The sequence below is a fragment of the Excalfactoria chinensis genome, chromosome 4 (assembly GCF_039878825.1).
Source record: "Excalfactoria chinensis isolate bCotChi1 chromosome 4, bCotChi1.hap2, whole genome shotgun sequence".
NCBI lineage: Eukaryota > Metazoa > Chordata > Aves > Galliformes > Phasianidae > Excalfactoria > Excalfactoria chinensis.
The window spans coordinates 47400214-47417520 of record NC_092828.1 but is presented as its reverse complement, the minus strand read 5'-3'; the positions used below and the strand labels follow the sequence as shown (position 1 = coordinate 47417520).

Genomic DNA, 17307 nt, shown 5'->3' with positions numbered 1-17307 from the left:
TTTTTTTTTTTTCCCCTCTTTCTTTTCCTTGACATTAATATTTTTATTTGCTTTGGATTCCTTCCCAATCATCATGAACTATTTCTTTTATCTGCCGTTTTTCTGCTTATTTCTCAGAGCTGTTGGGTTTTCTTTATTATTGAACTCCTGAAAGCCAAGAAGCCAAGAAGCAATGAAAACACTATATGAAAAATATCTGGAGTGGTAGTTTGTCTTCATGAACATTATACAGCATTCCACTACTCAGACAGAATTAAATCCACAAGCCAGTTCTGGTGTCAACATATGTTGCAATATTAACAAAGGAGATCTTGTCTATTTATATATAATTTATATTGCTAATAACATTGCTGAGCTTTGCCTTTAGCTTGTTCACTTCTTTGTGTTCTTTATTTGTTATTTACTGAGTCACCTTCTTCATTTCTGCATTTTTGATTAATTTTAAGCAATTGTCCTCTCACAGTTGTTTTCTTTCTGTCTAGTATCTTCCTAAAAACTATGTGACTATCATAACTGAAGATGGAATCTGTGGGAGAGGATAGGAGAGGGGGTCTTCATGTAACTTCTGAAAATGAAAATACAATTAACAGTACTTTCTGTAACATGTGACTTGAGAATCATACAAGATAATCCTGCTTTTGGGGAGCTTACCTACACTAAATCAAAAATTAAGGTTACATCACTCACACACCAATATGATGTAATTTTAGGTGTTTTTTTTTCATTTGACTTGCAGTTAAAATTTCTCCTAAATATTTTCATGAGCACTTAAGGTACAATTTATACCTAGTTTTTGGCAGTATTAGTTTACACATATACTGAATTTTGCACCCAAGATACACAGAAAACATCTGTAGCAGTGTTTGTGTTGTTTGATGAGCAAGAAAAAACTTCTTACCATCCTGTGTCATTAAAAGAAACTCAATAAAAATACTTAATTCCATCTTGTCCAAGCTTAATCAACTTTTTTTTTTTTTTTTTTTTTTTTAATGGGTTTTGTCTGGACAATAAGAATTTGCTTGTTTAAAAAGAATTAGACTTTTTCACAAAGAGGGAAAAACAAAACAAAACAAAACAAAACAAAACAAAAAACCCACTTCTTCCCTTTCATTTGATTCAAGCAGCAAAGATGAAACTCCATCTGTATAATTATTCTAATATATTCTTCTGTGTTAGGTTACTCCACTTCAGTGAAGAACATAAGCCACGTACTCTTCAGATGGATCCCCTAGCCTTTAAATCAGATTCAACTGTATTCCCAAAGAAGCCCAGGCCCTGTTCCCTGCTGTTTCTTGCTGCCTTAATATTATTTGACAGCTCATCTCCCTGGGGGAACTGTGAATATTTTGCCAACAGCCATCCCAACCATTGTGTCCAGACAAAAGAAAGTGGGGTCCTTGCTGCATACGAAATGAATTAAAATCTTTGGGATTTCTCAGGAGATAGGCACTTAAAGGAGGGGCTGATGGAGGCTGGCTGTGGGGGAGGGGGCTGTAGTTGGGGAAAGTTACCTTGAGCTTTTTGTTACAGGTAGTAAGTTCTTCAGTGTTTGTTTTCCACTAGGAAGTCAGTTTGGGGCACCTGTGGAAGAAAAGACAAGTGCTTTGCCTTTGTCCAGGTAGAGTGAATCATAGGGCCTTTGTTTTCAAACACCTTCTGTTAATGGACCCTTCCTTCTCCGGAACAAGGATACATTTCATTCAAGTGTACCTTACCAGTATTAGTTCTGACTGCTACATTTTTTGTGGTTTTGCAATAGCCTCATAGCTTAAATTGCTTAACTCTTCTTACATTAATTGGCAATTTTCTGTGGCCAGAATACTATACTTAAACACTGTGTTATGTTTGCACTGAGATGAAACACAGGAAATTTTATAGGGGCAATGAAGCAAAATCAGCAGGTGTGATTGCCCTAATAACTATGCTCCTGGGTGCTTAGAAGCACATGGCTGCATATGGTCTAGTTACCTCTCCAGGGGTGAGATTATTTCATGATAACCACAGCATGCTAATGGCCTTTTGTTTAAGTAGTATACATGACCATTATACAGAATCCTACCCTTACTGAACAGGCTGAATTTCCATCACCATCTCAGCTGTGTCCACTTTTATGTTTTTAATACAATTCTTTCTTTGTTTTCATTCATTAAAGAGGTATATTTGATTTAAATGCAGAGTGCGTTGGTTTTAATAATGGAATTGCAGGTAAATAAAATAGATGCTTTAGACTAAAAACAACTTTATCTAGATTCTAGGTATGGAATTGCTGATTTTGTGTCACATCTGGTGGAACGTGAACAAAGAATTATTATTATTACTTTGTCAATGCACTGTTGCTTGAGAAGGTGTAAATAAATATAAAAGAGCAGGGATCAGAAAATTTATTTTATTATTATTATTATTATTTTCCCCAACTCCTAATTGTTGGTGAGTTCTGTGAATTGGAATTAGTCTGAGAATTCTCTAAAATGTGACAAAGGAAAAACTCCAGAATTCAGGGAACTCAGGGCTGGGTTTAATGTCACCTTTGCAATTTCTGTCATCATCTGACTCATGGTATATGTCTTCTGCTGTGGCGGGAATCTGTTCCTGTAGCTTTATGTCATATGTCACCAAATTAAATATGCCTAACATTGTGTAATTGTAAACGCCGCACAAATGCTTCCTGAATACAAAAATAAATAAATAAATAAATAAAGTCCTATAGCTGAAGGAAATATTTTTGTACTTTATATAATAGATTGTTTTGCCACTTCCCTTTAAAGGCTTATGTATTTTCCTGGCAGTTTAATTTGAACACAAAGGCTTAGAAAGTGACAAAATGACAGGAAAGTGAGTGCTACCAAGTAAAAAACAAAGACTTTCTTCTTATTAATAGGACTCAAGACACCACTAATCTCATCTGGTTTAGCAGATAAGGGAAGGCATAAGATGGTGAAATGGATTCAAAAGAGGAAATATTTCTTTATTAGACACGTTCGACTTCATTTGTTTAGGGTTTAGGTTTTTTCTTTTCTTTCTTTTCCCTGTAAAAATAAAAAGCTAAGGTGATTGCTTTTTGTGAGGTAATAATCATTCAATGAGTTAAATCAATATTTTATTTTTAAATTGAAGGGTTGCCACAAGATATTTCTTAATTAATTTCATAATTCCTATGAGCAATTAAAAGGATTATTGCAAGTATGACTTTTGTAATTTAAATCAATTTTAGTACATCAAGTCATTTTACCCTCACACCCTCTCTCCCTAGCAACAGTGGATCAGAGCATGACAGAGAAGTGAAATATGCCCACTGCATCCAGGCAAAGTAAGCACAAATTAGAATATTTGATTGCCTGTTTCACACGTCCTTTCAGATTGAGAAACACAGCTTTCCTCTTTCAGGATTTAAAAAACTTTTCATAAATTATTTTGTACACATGTTGGGTGCAAATTAGAACGTTTTATTTAAAAGCACGATATTTCTGTTTTCTGTTCCTTTTCTTATGAAACACCCGGTGCAAAATATATAGGAGTGAAAAAATGAGAACAGATGATCTGTCATAGATGGAAGTCATTCAGAAAGAAAACTATTACACTAGGATTATTTCTTAAAAGTAATCAACTAAAAAATGAAAAGTAACATACAAAAAATGAAAAGTAACATACAAGTTTGAGATCTTAAGTAATTCTACATCTAAACTTTGAATCAAAAAGTAAATTCAAGATGCAAACTGTAGCAGAACACAGTACTTTCTCTAGCCTTTTAACTCCAGGAATCCCAGCTCAGAAGTCCCTTGAGAGCTCAGTGAATAATTTAATTCCCGCTCTAAAAGAGAAAATGTCAAATCCACAGGTTTTTCCTCTCAGAGCGTCTAAACAAAACTGTCCTCCTATGCAAGTACTTCTTAGGCAGCTGCTCAGGTTTCTGACTAACAGTGTTCCATATTGCATACTATACATAGGAAGCAACACATTATATTCAGTTTTAACTTCACCATATCCCAAGTTACTTTTGTGTGTGAACTTTATTTAATAAATAAACAGTTCTGTGGGAGAAGGGGAAAGTATGAGCATTCATCTCTTATTTCTTCAATTTTATTAGTAAACATTTATTTTCCCTAATACAGAGTAAATTAGAGAAATATAAAGGAACAAAGAGGGACATTTAAATGAATTAATTCAGCTCTCTTATTTTGCAGCTGAATGATAGGACTCAGAAAGCAAACTGAAGTGTGCAAGAGAATTTTTGTTATTCCTAGTCTAAAAAACAAATTGGAATGAATTTCCCTCACTTGTAGTCTTTCTATTTTACACATGCCATCTATGGGAGGAAATGTTTGCTGCTCTTCTGAATCAAGCTCTGTTCAGAAAACCATGTAACACTGTGCAGAACTTTGAGTGTGTGAGCTATCCTGTAGAAGCTGAAGGGATACGAATTTAAAGGGTTGTTCAAGACCATAAAGCTAAGCTTCTGTTTAACTTTATATCAACTTCTACTCAGATCATCCTGCTTAGCAGTGTGTTCATACGTACAATCGAAGTCTGAAAACATACTTATAACAGACAGGAAGAATTTTCCTGAGGAATGTAAAATTATTTCATACTTCCTTTTTTTCATCACTTAAGAAATGCAAATACTCTATAGTTACTATATGGAAATTAGCCTCCATTGTCAGTGAGATATTTAGCCACAAATCTCGTAGTGCAAAAAAAAGTTCCTGGTGTCGGTTTTTTCTCAAATCTTTATTCATCCTTCTTTATGTGTGAACCTGTGGAAATTTTCTTGCTTCTGACTGAAGAAACCCTTTCATGTAATAAACATTCTAGACCTTGAAGGAATAGTTATATTGAGAATTACCCCAGAATAAATCTAATTACTGCCTTCTCAAACAAAATCAGCTCTAATTTTTTTTTTTGCAGGTTTTTTTTTTGTTTTTTTTTTTTTTAACAAGGGTTATGTTTTTTTACTTTTTAAAAATGAATGAAATCTGATTTTTCCTGCAATCAGAAAGCAGTATTTGTTGTTTGTCTTACTTGGAATTGCCAAAACATAAGTCAGTGAAGGAATGATTACTTATTCCTCTAAGTACAGAACTGTTTCAGATCATGGAAAGTACAGTATAATTAGACAAGAGCAATAAGGCATGGGAAAACAAGTATAAAAAACACCATTAACAAGAAGTGAACCTAGAAGTGAACCTTAGTTACAAATATCACATCATTAAAATTACCAGGTAGATAAAGCAGAAGTAGCTTCAATATTATTACAACTTAATTTTGGATAAAATCATTCTAATTTTCTTTTTTTATTTATCAGTAGGCTGTTATTGAACTATAAACAATGTTCTGTGTAATTTATAACCATGATTAAAGTACATAGCAAATCAATAGCACAGGTTCTGTTATGTATTTTATTTCTCTAAATAAGCTGTCTGTTTAAATAAATATTTTCAATAGCATTGCATATTCTTTAATTTAAGAAAAAGTCTGATTTATCAGTGGCAATAATACCAGTGGAGACAAAAGACAGATTTTATAACTGCTTACTTATTTTAAATTTCTCTCATGTAAGTCTAGCTATACTTTACACTTTTTCTAAAGAACTAATATTTATTTGTAAGCTTTATGTTTTCTTTCAGCCTCTGAATCATTTCATACACAGTGTGCACAGTAAATTTCAAAGTTAGAAATCCCTTGTTTAAGAGCTAACAAAAAAATTAGCATGCTACTTCCAAGGCGTATTCCCATTCAATGAGGTATAACTTAAATACAAATATTTAAGAGAAGATAATAATTAAGAAAAAGGTAAAGTTTACAGTACTTGCATTTCGACTTCAGATGAACATAATAGAAAGAAAACAGAGATGCTGCAGAAATGCTGACAAACAAAAAGAAAGTGAAGATATGCTTTTAAAGTCATAGATTGTATTATATTATAGAATTATAATCATTTTAGTACTCTTAAAAATAATAAAAAAGGCTTTTTTTAAAAAAAAAAAAGTCAATTTAATCTCCCTAGAAACATCAGAAATCAATTTTAAAAGAAGCAATTATTCATAATATCCTAAAATATAATGATTAATTCAGTGGCATCCTGAAAAGGAAATAAAGGTTGGACTTTATTACATTATATTCTGTCCAACGTAGACATAGTGTGAATAGTGCAAAACACTGCTGCACTTCTTGAGAAGATTCATCCAAGTACTAGCAGCCCTTACCAATAGCAGATCTTTCCTAAAATTATGCATGTCTATTCCTTACATAATTGAGATAACAAGCTTCTTGAAATGATCCTGGTACCCTTACTTCACAGCAATGTAATAATTTACATGTAATAAAGCAAGACCATTTAAGCTACCAAATAGAAAAAAGCCATTGTAGTGAAAATGCGAAGTCATAGCCTGAACCAGTGATTGAGCACCTGGTGGGAACACAGGGCCAACCCAGGGGTACTCAGGTGCATACAACATACCTGAGTGACCAAAAGGTGTGAATCCTGGCTCATCCCCTTACCAGACTTCATTTAATGGTTGGTAGTGGAAGTAAGGGTTTTTTACTGAAGATTCCTGTCTACAAGAGGTATTCTGAAGGTAAGCAGGCTTTCTTACTTTGTTTCTGTATCTCCAGTTGGTGTATTTGAGCTTGTTTTTATTTGCTGTAGCCTGTTTGTGCTGCTCTGCTGTTATTGCTGTACTTTCTACCATGTTCTAGTATTACAGCTGTATAAGCATAAAAAAAGCATATGTTAACTCGGTAATTCATTTTCTAATAACAGTTAAGCAACTTTCTTTATGTATGCATTGAGTAGTCAATGGTCTTTACCCTCAAGAAAGCTGAGAAGTAAGGTGTTTATTTTCAATATGATGTGACTTAATAGCTATTGAAATGAAATACAGTTGTAGCAATCCTGTTTTAACAACAACAACAAAAAAAGTGCTGAAAAGCTTTTATATGTAATGGAGTGTTTGGATTTATTAGAACAATCACTTTAGTTTTTATTAAAACTGATGAAACAAAAAGGAATCCATTGTAAAAAAAAAAAAAAAAAGTTAGGTGAATATATATATTTAAAAAAATAATTTCCACTGCAACTATGAAGGTTATCTACCTATCAAGCTGATGAAAGACTGTTACCCCACTATATATAATGTAGTAGATTGCTTATTTGTGAGTCAAAATGCATAAAAAGATCTCATGAAGGAATAGAGCAAAACAGAAATGAGAAGTTTATTTTGAACTCAGAAAAACAAGAGTGAGAGAGATACTCTCTTTTCTAATTAGAGAAAAAGGGCACATTAAAAGCCTTTAGAACTGACCAAGATCACTTCTCTGACCTACTTCCCTACCCTACATCAGCGTTCCCAGATCAGTCTCCTTACTGATGCAAGAAAGTAGGAGGCAAGTTGCTCTTTGCTTCTGTCCCGTGGTACCTGCCTGAATCTGTGCAGCAAACCTCTAGGTCAGCGTACCTCACAAAGACAAGCTAGAAAGACACAATAGTGTGACTTAACCTACTTAATTGTTTCTTTCAAGGACTCTGAACAGGGTGTTTAGATGATTTTATGTGTTTAAAAACCAAAAGCTTCTTTACACTGGAACACTGAGTCACCCAAATGTACTTTATTGACTGTACGCTCAGGCAAAGGAGGTTCTTGCTGGACTATACATCTCTTTTGTAGTTGTGGTTTTGAATTAACTTTGCCTTTCTCTAACAATAAAATTGTTGTAATTAATAGCCATTATCATTCTGTTTTCTTCTGTCTTGATGTTGTGGCAGAATACAGACTATTTCAGGAGGTAAAAATTGGACAGGGACTAAGAACTGGGATCCAACTTCTGTAGATTTAACTCCATCATTCCTTTTAGAATAGTCAAAAGAAATATATAGATATTATTTCTAAATAGTTACTTTTTAAGTTACACTAATGTACAATTCTGAATTTGTTTACTACTGCATTCAGTATGATGAAGTTTTCTTTACAACACCAGTTTTCTTTACAACAAAAATGTTCAGTGTGATCAAGCAAAACTGGCTATTTTTTAAGTCAGTTAATTTGAACTCAGGACTTTTTCCTTTATGAAATATTTTTATGTGATACTTAAACTTCTGTAGACGTTTGAGAGATCATTTGCTTCTAAAACAAGTGCAAAGAGAATCACTTCAATGTTCACATAAGACTTAAGACTATGTTGCATAAAAAGGGATAATGATTGCAATTATTCCTAAAGAGGAAGTACAAGCTATGCTCGTAGCTAATATTTTCTGTAGAATATTTTCAAGTCATCACAGTCTCCTTTTCTCAAGTTTCGAAGGAACAGCTTGAGTAAGATAATCGCTAACTGAGGCAGCAGTGTTGCACTCTCATAGGAAGTTCATTGTTCTGAAGTATAATAGTAGCATCCTTCTCTTTATCCTATTTTCTGCTCTCTACAGGGAAAGGAAGTATCTATTTTATATCTCTGTTTTGTGCACATTAATAGCCATGTAAAAGTGATTAGTCAGCACTTCTCAGTAATGCTTTAGTGGTATTAAGAATGAAATCATTAGCTGTGGAGATCTGTAGGGATTTTCTATTCCTCAGATTTTTAGAACTAGATTGCTCATTTTTACACAAGATATTTTTAAGTTCAGTTAATCCAGCTAAGATCTTTATGAGCCAGGTTGCAGGTTTAGGACCTTCTAGCCTTACATTGTATGAATCTATGACTCTAAACACACTTTACTGTCCCAACAGACTTCCAGCAGGATCTTTTCTAAATTTTGCTTGATTTTGACAGAGAAAAAAAGATGCATTGAAAAAACTGAAAGGACCTCAGAAAAACTACTTTCAAATCAGCCTTCTGCTAGTCTATCTTGGAAGGACTATTTATTATAGTTAAGTTTGAATTTAGCACATACCTATATAAAAAATTAGAAGAAAGTAATTTCAAACTGTGTATTTTGATATAAAATTTTTTGAATACAACATTTCTCTTGTGTTAATATTGCTTAAGATTTCACTTCAAGAAGTTCTGTGAAACAACATCTTTGAATTTAGTCACTCTTATAATCCCTTGCAGAACAGAAACAACTATACCCATTGCTAGTGTGTAGAAGCCTTAGTTCTGATTGTTTAGTAAGACTGGACAGAAATTTTACAGAAAAAAAAAAAAAAAAAGAAAAAAAAAAAAAAGATAGGATTTTAGTGTCTGAAATAAGAACATGAGTGAAAACTGCATGCAACAAAAGAATGACCGAGGTCTGTAGGGTTAGTTATTTCCTGATATGAAGATGTATAATATCTTGTTTGTGCTTTCAGTTCTTTGTGTTGAAGGCAGTAGGTTGTAAAATATGATGAACAGCTAAAGATTCCATATTTTGCAGTTTGTTAGCTCATATTTTGTTTAAAATGCAGAAAAATTGGCAAGAATAATCTGCGTAAAATGCTGCCCTTACACACAGCTACTGATGCTATGTCAATGGTTTATGGGCTGGTTTGGCCCAGTTTTGTGACTAGTGGGGAGGAGGGATTTCATAGAATCAGCACCTCTAGAAAAGGGAAACAGGGGATCCCAAAATAATTAAAAACAGTGGCAATGAACTGAGGAGAAACAAACTAATTTACTAAATATGGTATCATAATGCAAGATAACACACTATAATACAATATAATTAGAATTCAAGCTAATAAATCAAATATAATGAGGGACTTTCTGAAAGCTGTAGGCCTTACAGTAATACTCAAGTGATGTGTGCAGTTGGGACGGGCAGCAGCGAGAGAGAGAGAGAGGTGAAAAAGAAGAGTGACTAAGAGAAAAAACTCAATCATGTGACACTGCCAGGAGTTCCATCTCCTCTCTGACTGCAAAGCCCCGCTGGGGAATGTAGTTCTTTGTCTTCTCCAGACAGGTACCCAGAACTGAAGCATTAACACTTTAACTCCCAGTGCACTACATGATGTTATGATGTGGAATACCAGTAACGAAAAATCATAAAACCATGACATGTTACTAATAGCATCTTAAAACACATCTTACAGTAGTTGGAAACCATCGTACTGTACTGAAGATATATCATACCTCAGTGGCTAGACAGACAATTCAACTTACGCTTTCTCCAGAATGAGTGATCTCTGAACAACAGAATTAAGTTTTGTTAAACTTCCAAATGTATGCTAAGCCTATTAATGTACCTGTTCATTCTGGAATTAAATTTATCAAAGGTGCAAGTTCTTCTTGACCTGCTTTCTATGGCATGAATGTACTCAACACAGTCTTGCTTCTGAATGATAGGAGAATAATCAACCCAAAGAATATACAGAGCACAGAACATAAGTGATACTTCATGTATTCATTTATATTCACTCACGTATATGGATTTTGAATAGTTTTCAGAATGTCTTTTATTATAGGCACTAAGTAATGTTTGTTTTGTAATATGTGTTAAGAGATAGGACATAGATCCCTATTTTCTGCTTCTCTGAAATCTTCCTTAAGCAACTTTAGATTTTCCTAATGCAAATAGCTGAGTGCAAAATTCTGAATTCTGCTGTTAATCAAGGAAGGTAATGGGCAAGAATCTTCTGCTCTGAACCATGAGACTTCTGTGTAAAATGTGTATTCTACAAAAGTATTGCTGCAACTGATCCAAGCTACAGACCTTTTACTGCATGCAATCATGGACTACTTCTAATTGTGTTACCGGTGGACCTCAGAATGATTTGTTACTTTTACATGCTTTTCTGACATTAAATAAGGAGAAATGTATATCACTCAACCTAATATGATTTTCTTGTTGATGTAAGTGTCCAACTTCAAATTAGGATAGGAGTGAGAACTTCTTGGCTGTTCTCCTGGATTTTTCATATACATACTTATCATTGGGAAAGTTAAAAGATAGTTATAAAATGACATTAACAATAAAAATGATATTTTTGCAAGTTTGTATTGTAGGAAATTTTTCAAGGATGAGAACTCTTGTCAAATGTTTTTGACATATTCAGGGATTTGAATCTTTATTAAAGAGTTGACTGGCGAAAAGCCTTCTGGAAGAATGTCTTTGTCAAGGTTTTGTTACAAAATTAACACTGTTGCAAGTTCTTGACTTCTGAATCTATTAGCTTTGCTGTAGAACACTGGGGGTATAGGCATTTAGTGAAAGTTTACCCCCAGAAATGAATGGTATGTTGTAATTCTACCTTGGTGTATACGATGATAAGCAGTTGTGGTTATTTCATCATATCTCTAACTAGACTAAATTCACAGAAGTTAACTTATATCTATTATTCTGTTGCAAGTTTTGGATAGATATCATAAGTACTTCAGATAAAGTCCTTATATGAGTAATAAAATAGTGAAATAGAAAAAGAGATGAAAACAGCAGTTTTTACAAAGTATATTGGCAATATCCTGTGATAAAACAATATTTAACTGTACATTTTTAGCATGTGTTCAAATATTCTGTGAAATTCAAATGAATTTTTTTATCTTAAGTGTAGCTTGTTTGTGATATATTCACACTTTCGTGGTAGGTGTATTTCAATAGTATTGACCTTTATCAGGTCACTTCAGGCAGCTGACATGATAGGATTAAGCTCCTTGGAGCTTTCTAAATCTGTTAGATATCCCAGTAAAGGACAGGTATATAGAGGAGTTTTCTGAATGACTCTCTCTCTCTCTCTCGTGTCAGTTTTCTGATGTAAAGGCTTTGGCACTTCTCTTGAAGTTTACTACTTCTTTAGGTGTTCCTTAATGCCCTCCTTGCCCCATTTTTCTTGGAATATTTAAAATCAATTTGTTTTCTTACAAAAAACCAAAAACCAACAAGTTATTTAATCAAGATTATATTATGATGTTCAGTTTATGTTCTCAGTTTTGAAGGAAAAAATCCCAACATAATCTTTCTCTGGATATTTCAGAACTTCTGGATAAAAAGATCACCTCGTTTATTCACTATAAGGTTTGGAAATATTGATTACACTGAATTACTGACCTATCTTGATGTGATATAGATGGGCAAACACATTTCAGCAGTTCTGTTTCTCAAAAGGATTTAGTAATGAAGGCAGGAATACCTTCACCCACAAAATTCTACCATTCTGAGACTCCTGGTGGTTCATAAGGATTTAGAATTCTATAGTGTTTATAAAGTAGACCAATCACAATCAGTAAGTATGAGTACCTCTCAGTCTATGTCTGGTACTTCTTCCTAGTCATCATCTTCAAAATAAATTAAAATAGCTATATGTTGTAAAGTGATAGCATCAATAGGAAAAGAGCAATTGATGTCATCTTCTTGGGTCTCCGCAATACCTTTCACCTCGCGTCACTGTCTTATCTTTATGTTGGAAATACATGGATTAGAAAAGTGGACTGTTCAGAGGATAAGGGATTAGTTGGATGGTTGCAGCCAGAGGGTTGTGATCAATTCTGTCAAAATAACTCTAGATACAAGTACAGACTAGGAAAATAAATTATTGAAAGCAGCCCTGCAGAGAAGGACTCGGGTTCTGGTAGATGAAAAAACTAATATTAGCCAGCAGAGCGTGCCTGTAGCCTAGAAGGTGAATGTTTTCCCTCAGAAGAGGAGTGACCAGTGGGAAGTAGAAGGTGGTTATCTCTCTCTGCTCTGCCCTATATGGGGCTCTATCCAGATTGTTGCATTCAGCTCTGGGGCCCTCAGTGCAAGAAAGATAAAGAGCTACTGGAGCAGGTCCAGAGAAGGACTATGAAAACAATCAGAGGGCTGGAGAACCTCTGCTGTGAAGAATGCTTGAGGGAACTGGGCTTGTTTAGCTTGGAGAAAAGATGGCTCCAGTTTGATCTCACTGTGACTTTCTAGTACTTAAGCAGAGTTTATAAAAATAGAGGAGCTTTATAGTAGCTGTTAGAAGAAAAACATTATTCAGAAGGTGGTGAGTCACTGGAACATTTGCCCAGAGAAGTAGTGAATGCCTCATCCCTGGGTGCATTCAAGGCCAGACTGGAAAGGGCCCTGGGCACCCTGATCCAGTGTGGGGCAACTCTGTCCATGACAGGAGGGCTGGAATTATATAATCCTTAACATCTCTTCTGTACTAAGCTATTCGTGTTTTTATGATTTAACATTTTTTGGGTTTAGGTGAGATTTTTGTCACTGATTTCTATCTAAAGGGGGGTTACAAAAATATATGATTTGAGTAAAGTTAATCCCTCATCTTGATATGCTTCTTTCATTTGACTAAAATTGTATTTATTTTGGATGTTTCTTTTGTGATAACTGGATTTTTTTGAAAGACATTTATTTATGTTTTCATTTCTACTTTGAAAGCTGAAAGATTTTCCTATGGGAGCTGTGGTTCAACTTCATCTATAGTGAGATTAGGACTGCATTACTTAATTGTGTATAGTAGAGGTAAAAATTCCAATATCAAGAAAATGAACATCTACTATGGAGAAGCTGAAAATCGAAGAAATCAGTTCTGCATTTACGCTAGGCAGTTCTGTTAAGGAAGTAAGAAAAATCAGTGGACTTCCCAGATTACAGTTTTCTATGTGTTCTACTCTGAAAGTAATGCCTCCTATTTTCTCATGCTTATCCTTGATGTTAGAGGCAGGTGTTGGTGGGACAGCAGTAAAGGTTGACCTTCCTGTGGAGTGTGGCCCAAGCATAGCTCCCTAAAGAAGGTTACGAAGCTGTGCACAACCAGAGAACAGGATGTTGCATAGTTCTGGTAGCTGCCCTCTGGTTGATAATGAGAACTACCCCTACTTTTATCTTAGTTTGCATACTTTATAACAATTCACTCTCCCCTTACTTACCACGGCAAACCACATATAAAAGAGGTATAAAACAATTACACTAGAGAATGGATTTCAATCTTCCTTTAACTTCTCATCAATAGTCCATTAAATTTTGTTACCATGTGATGGCAGCAGAGGTGCAGTCTGGGAAAAATGACATATAACATGGAGGTGTGTGTAATTAAAGATTAATTTACTTTTATTCTTCTATGCAGAATAAAATGGCACCTGTTGGCATTCATTGATGTTTGTCAGATGTTTATGGAGACCAAACATTAGTCCTCAATGAAGTGAGTATGGTCCATTTAATCTGTAATGACAGCAGCAGAGGTTAACCAGTGCTGCTACAGATATTTTTGAGTACTGCATACAGGCCTTTGTTCATTGCTAGAAAATACTCAGAGCTAATGATAATGACTAATTTGAAGAATAGCCTTTTGATAGAGCAAATTCTCAGCTACAAATAATGGTATTACATTCTTTGATCTGTTGTAGTTTCCATGGAAACAAATAGAAGGCATCACTTTTGGAGCAACCTACATACTTGGTGGCTGAAACCTTTGTGGAGTATTTCAATTTGAAATCTGCAAATCAGTAGGAAGAAAAGTTATTTCTTGCACTGTATCTACTCAATGAGAAGAGGATAAAAATAAATAAATAAATAAAATTCCCAATGTAGAAGCTTTAAATGAAATTCTGAATGTAAGTGACCTAACCCGTACCTCAAACAGCTGTGACAAGTATGAACACTGGCAAATCAACTTAATAGAAATCAGAGCATTACAGTTACTAGTCTTGTAAACTGTACTTTATTTCTCCTAGCATTTTTGCTGTCTTATGCAAATATCTGAGGAAACAAGTTTCACTTACAGTCACACACATGAATCAAAGAGCAGCAGCCATCTTCATTTTGAAAGGATACACTATTATAGATCATTCAGATGAATCGGGAGTAAGTAAAAGCACAGGGAATTAAATTGCTCCAGAATACTGGAGAAAGACCGGATGGTTGAAGATGACTAAGGAGAAGAGGAAGTGATGAAATTGGTATGATCCACTTGAAAAAGGGGAAGGAGAAGCAATCAAGTATTGGACATGACTAGTTTTAGACAAACTTTGTTTCTTGTGTTTACTTCCATGTTTCTCATCTTTTCTGCTTTAGATTACAAGATCTTTGGGATAAAGAAAAAATGTTCTGGGTGATCTCATACTTTTTATTGTTACCAAATTATAAAAATATTTAGTAATGTATTTTGTTTCATTTGCTATATGTTTGCCAGAAGCAGAGGTCAGTATATTTATAGCCAGTAACTGGGCAGGAGGTCAAAAGCATTATCTAATGTAACTTTTTTTTCATATGTAATTAAATTTCATTTGCATCCACTGCAGGAATAGCAACAAAATTAAGTTAAATAGCTCTGTATTTTAATGTTTATTAGTAGAAGGTCATGGTGACAACAGCCTCTTTTTGCAAGATTAACAATTTTATCTTAGAAACTGGTTCATATATGCTTTTTATCAGTTTCAGTTCTTACATGTCTAAACTTTTCATTTTTATCGAAGCACTATAGAGTCAGTTGATAAGAAATTTAGCCAACTACCTTCTCTTCCTTCATGAGATTATACAATTCTTTATCACCATAGGCAGATACAATGACATACTGGAGGTCAGGAATGAGAAAATTTAATTGTAATGCTCTATCATACTCTTTTTGTTAGACATACAGATTAAGAAACCAGACTCTATTTTATCTGGTGCCTATCATTGTGACAAATTGCTGCTGGAAAAGAAAAAATCAAAATGTAACAAAGCTGTATCTGCCTCATGTTGTATACTACCGTGTTTTGGTGTGTGGTTGTTTTTTTTTTTTTATTATTCTTTTTGTTTCACAGGAGAAGGCTTTTTGAGCAATACTGTTTGTCTTCTACAATTAACAATACTTCTCTTATGTCAGACACTGGAGTGGGACACCATATAATGGGGCTGTGTCCATCGTACCCGCACCTGGAGAAAGTATATGACTAGGTGCCTGTAGCAGGGCTGGAATATAAAAAGAAGGAATAGTTTTAAACGTAAGGAGGAGAAATTTTGATGAGATAGTAGGAGGAAATTCTTTACTCAGTGGGTGTGGCAGTATGATGAAACAGGTTGTCCATAGAAGCTGTGGATGCCCCATTCCTGGAGTTGTTCATGGCTAGATTATATGGGGTCGTGTGTGGCTCCTTACCCCTCGAAGGGTGTTGGAATTGGATGTTTTTTAAGGTCCCCTCCAAACGAAGCAATTCTATAATTCACTGAGCCTATGATTCTATAAATGCAGACTGGAGGGTTTACGGACTGTGTGCTAGCAGCCTCACCTGAGTGATACTATGCACCAGTCAGAGCCCTGTGCCCATGGTGCATTACATGGAGCTGCAAGAGACTTCTCCTCAGCCAGAGAGCGGAGCAAGATGATGCTGTCCTTGTTTGTGTGAGAGCTCTGAGTATCCACCTGTGATTGTGGATAGCCATGTATGCATCGTATGCACATGCTTCATTTGCATGCTGCCCAGTGGGAAAACATCTCCAGCCTTAGTATTGTCTGAGCTCAGGGCACAGAGCTGCAGCTACCTCCTCTGTGCTCTTGGGCCTGGCTTGGTATTTTGACCTAAAAATAGGTACCTGAGAAACTTTGTCATGTATAAACACATCCAGAAGCCGTCTCTCCAAGGCCTGCTAGTCTACGCAAATCCTTACTGAATTAAGCTATTTAAAACACCACCAACAAGGAAAACTGAATTCCAGCTATTCACACATTGAAGTTACTAAAACAGAAGTCAAAGTGAAGTCTCCTGCAATTTTATAATGTGGATGACACTACTTATTTTTATGGCATCACATTAAATATAATAAATAGAACTTTGACTTCTCTAAATCCCTCTTCTTTGTATTAAGTAAATTAACATAACTCAATATTCAATAATTGGGATTGTAAGGAAAAACAGGGATAAAGTAATTGTTTTCAAGAATCAGTTACTGTTGATCGAACCCCTTACTAAGTAGTTTTGCTAATTCACATAGGATATGTATCTTAGAAAATGTGCTGTTTGATCTCTTACAGATAGATCCTGAAAAGATTATTCAATTACTGCAGGGCTATTTTTTATTTTTATTTATTATTTTGTATATATATATATATATATATATATTATTTTTTTCTATTATAAAGTTACCTCTTCTCCAGGTATATCTTCAATGTGTTTGCACAGCTTTCATTTTCTGTGCTGGCTGGAGAAATTTGAAACTCATCTGCACTTCTACTGTTTTGTTCTTTGTTTTAATTAGAATGTTCCTTTTTCTTTTTCCTTGCTATTGTCCTGGCTGACATACTCCTTGTGGTGGTGTTGTTTTTTAATCTGGCAGATGTCTTTATCATCATCCAATTAGTGGACAACTGATGAGGATATATGGACACTAAACAGCACTTCCTATGTTGGAACTACAAAATGATTTCCTCAGCACTTCCTGGATGAGGTCTTTGGACCTCATATACAGATACTATGTTGGATTTTAAGGCCATTGAA

At 34.6% G+C, this 17307-nt stretch overlaps 1 long non-coding RNA gene across 1 annotated transcript; it reads left to right on the top strand.

Annotated features, from left to right (window-relative positions):
- The first annotated feature begins 6458 nt into the window (after positions 1-6458).
- LOC140252080 (uncharacterized) lies at positions 6459-15471 on the top strand. The gene is made up of 3 exons (XR_011903530.1): positions 6459-6572; positions 13959-14033; positions 14239-15471. It is a non-coding gene; the product is annotated as an uncharacterized lncRNA (long non-coding RNA).
- Positions 15472-17307: the final 1836 nt, after the last annotated feature.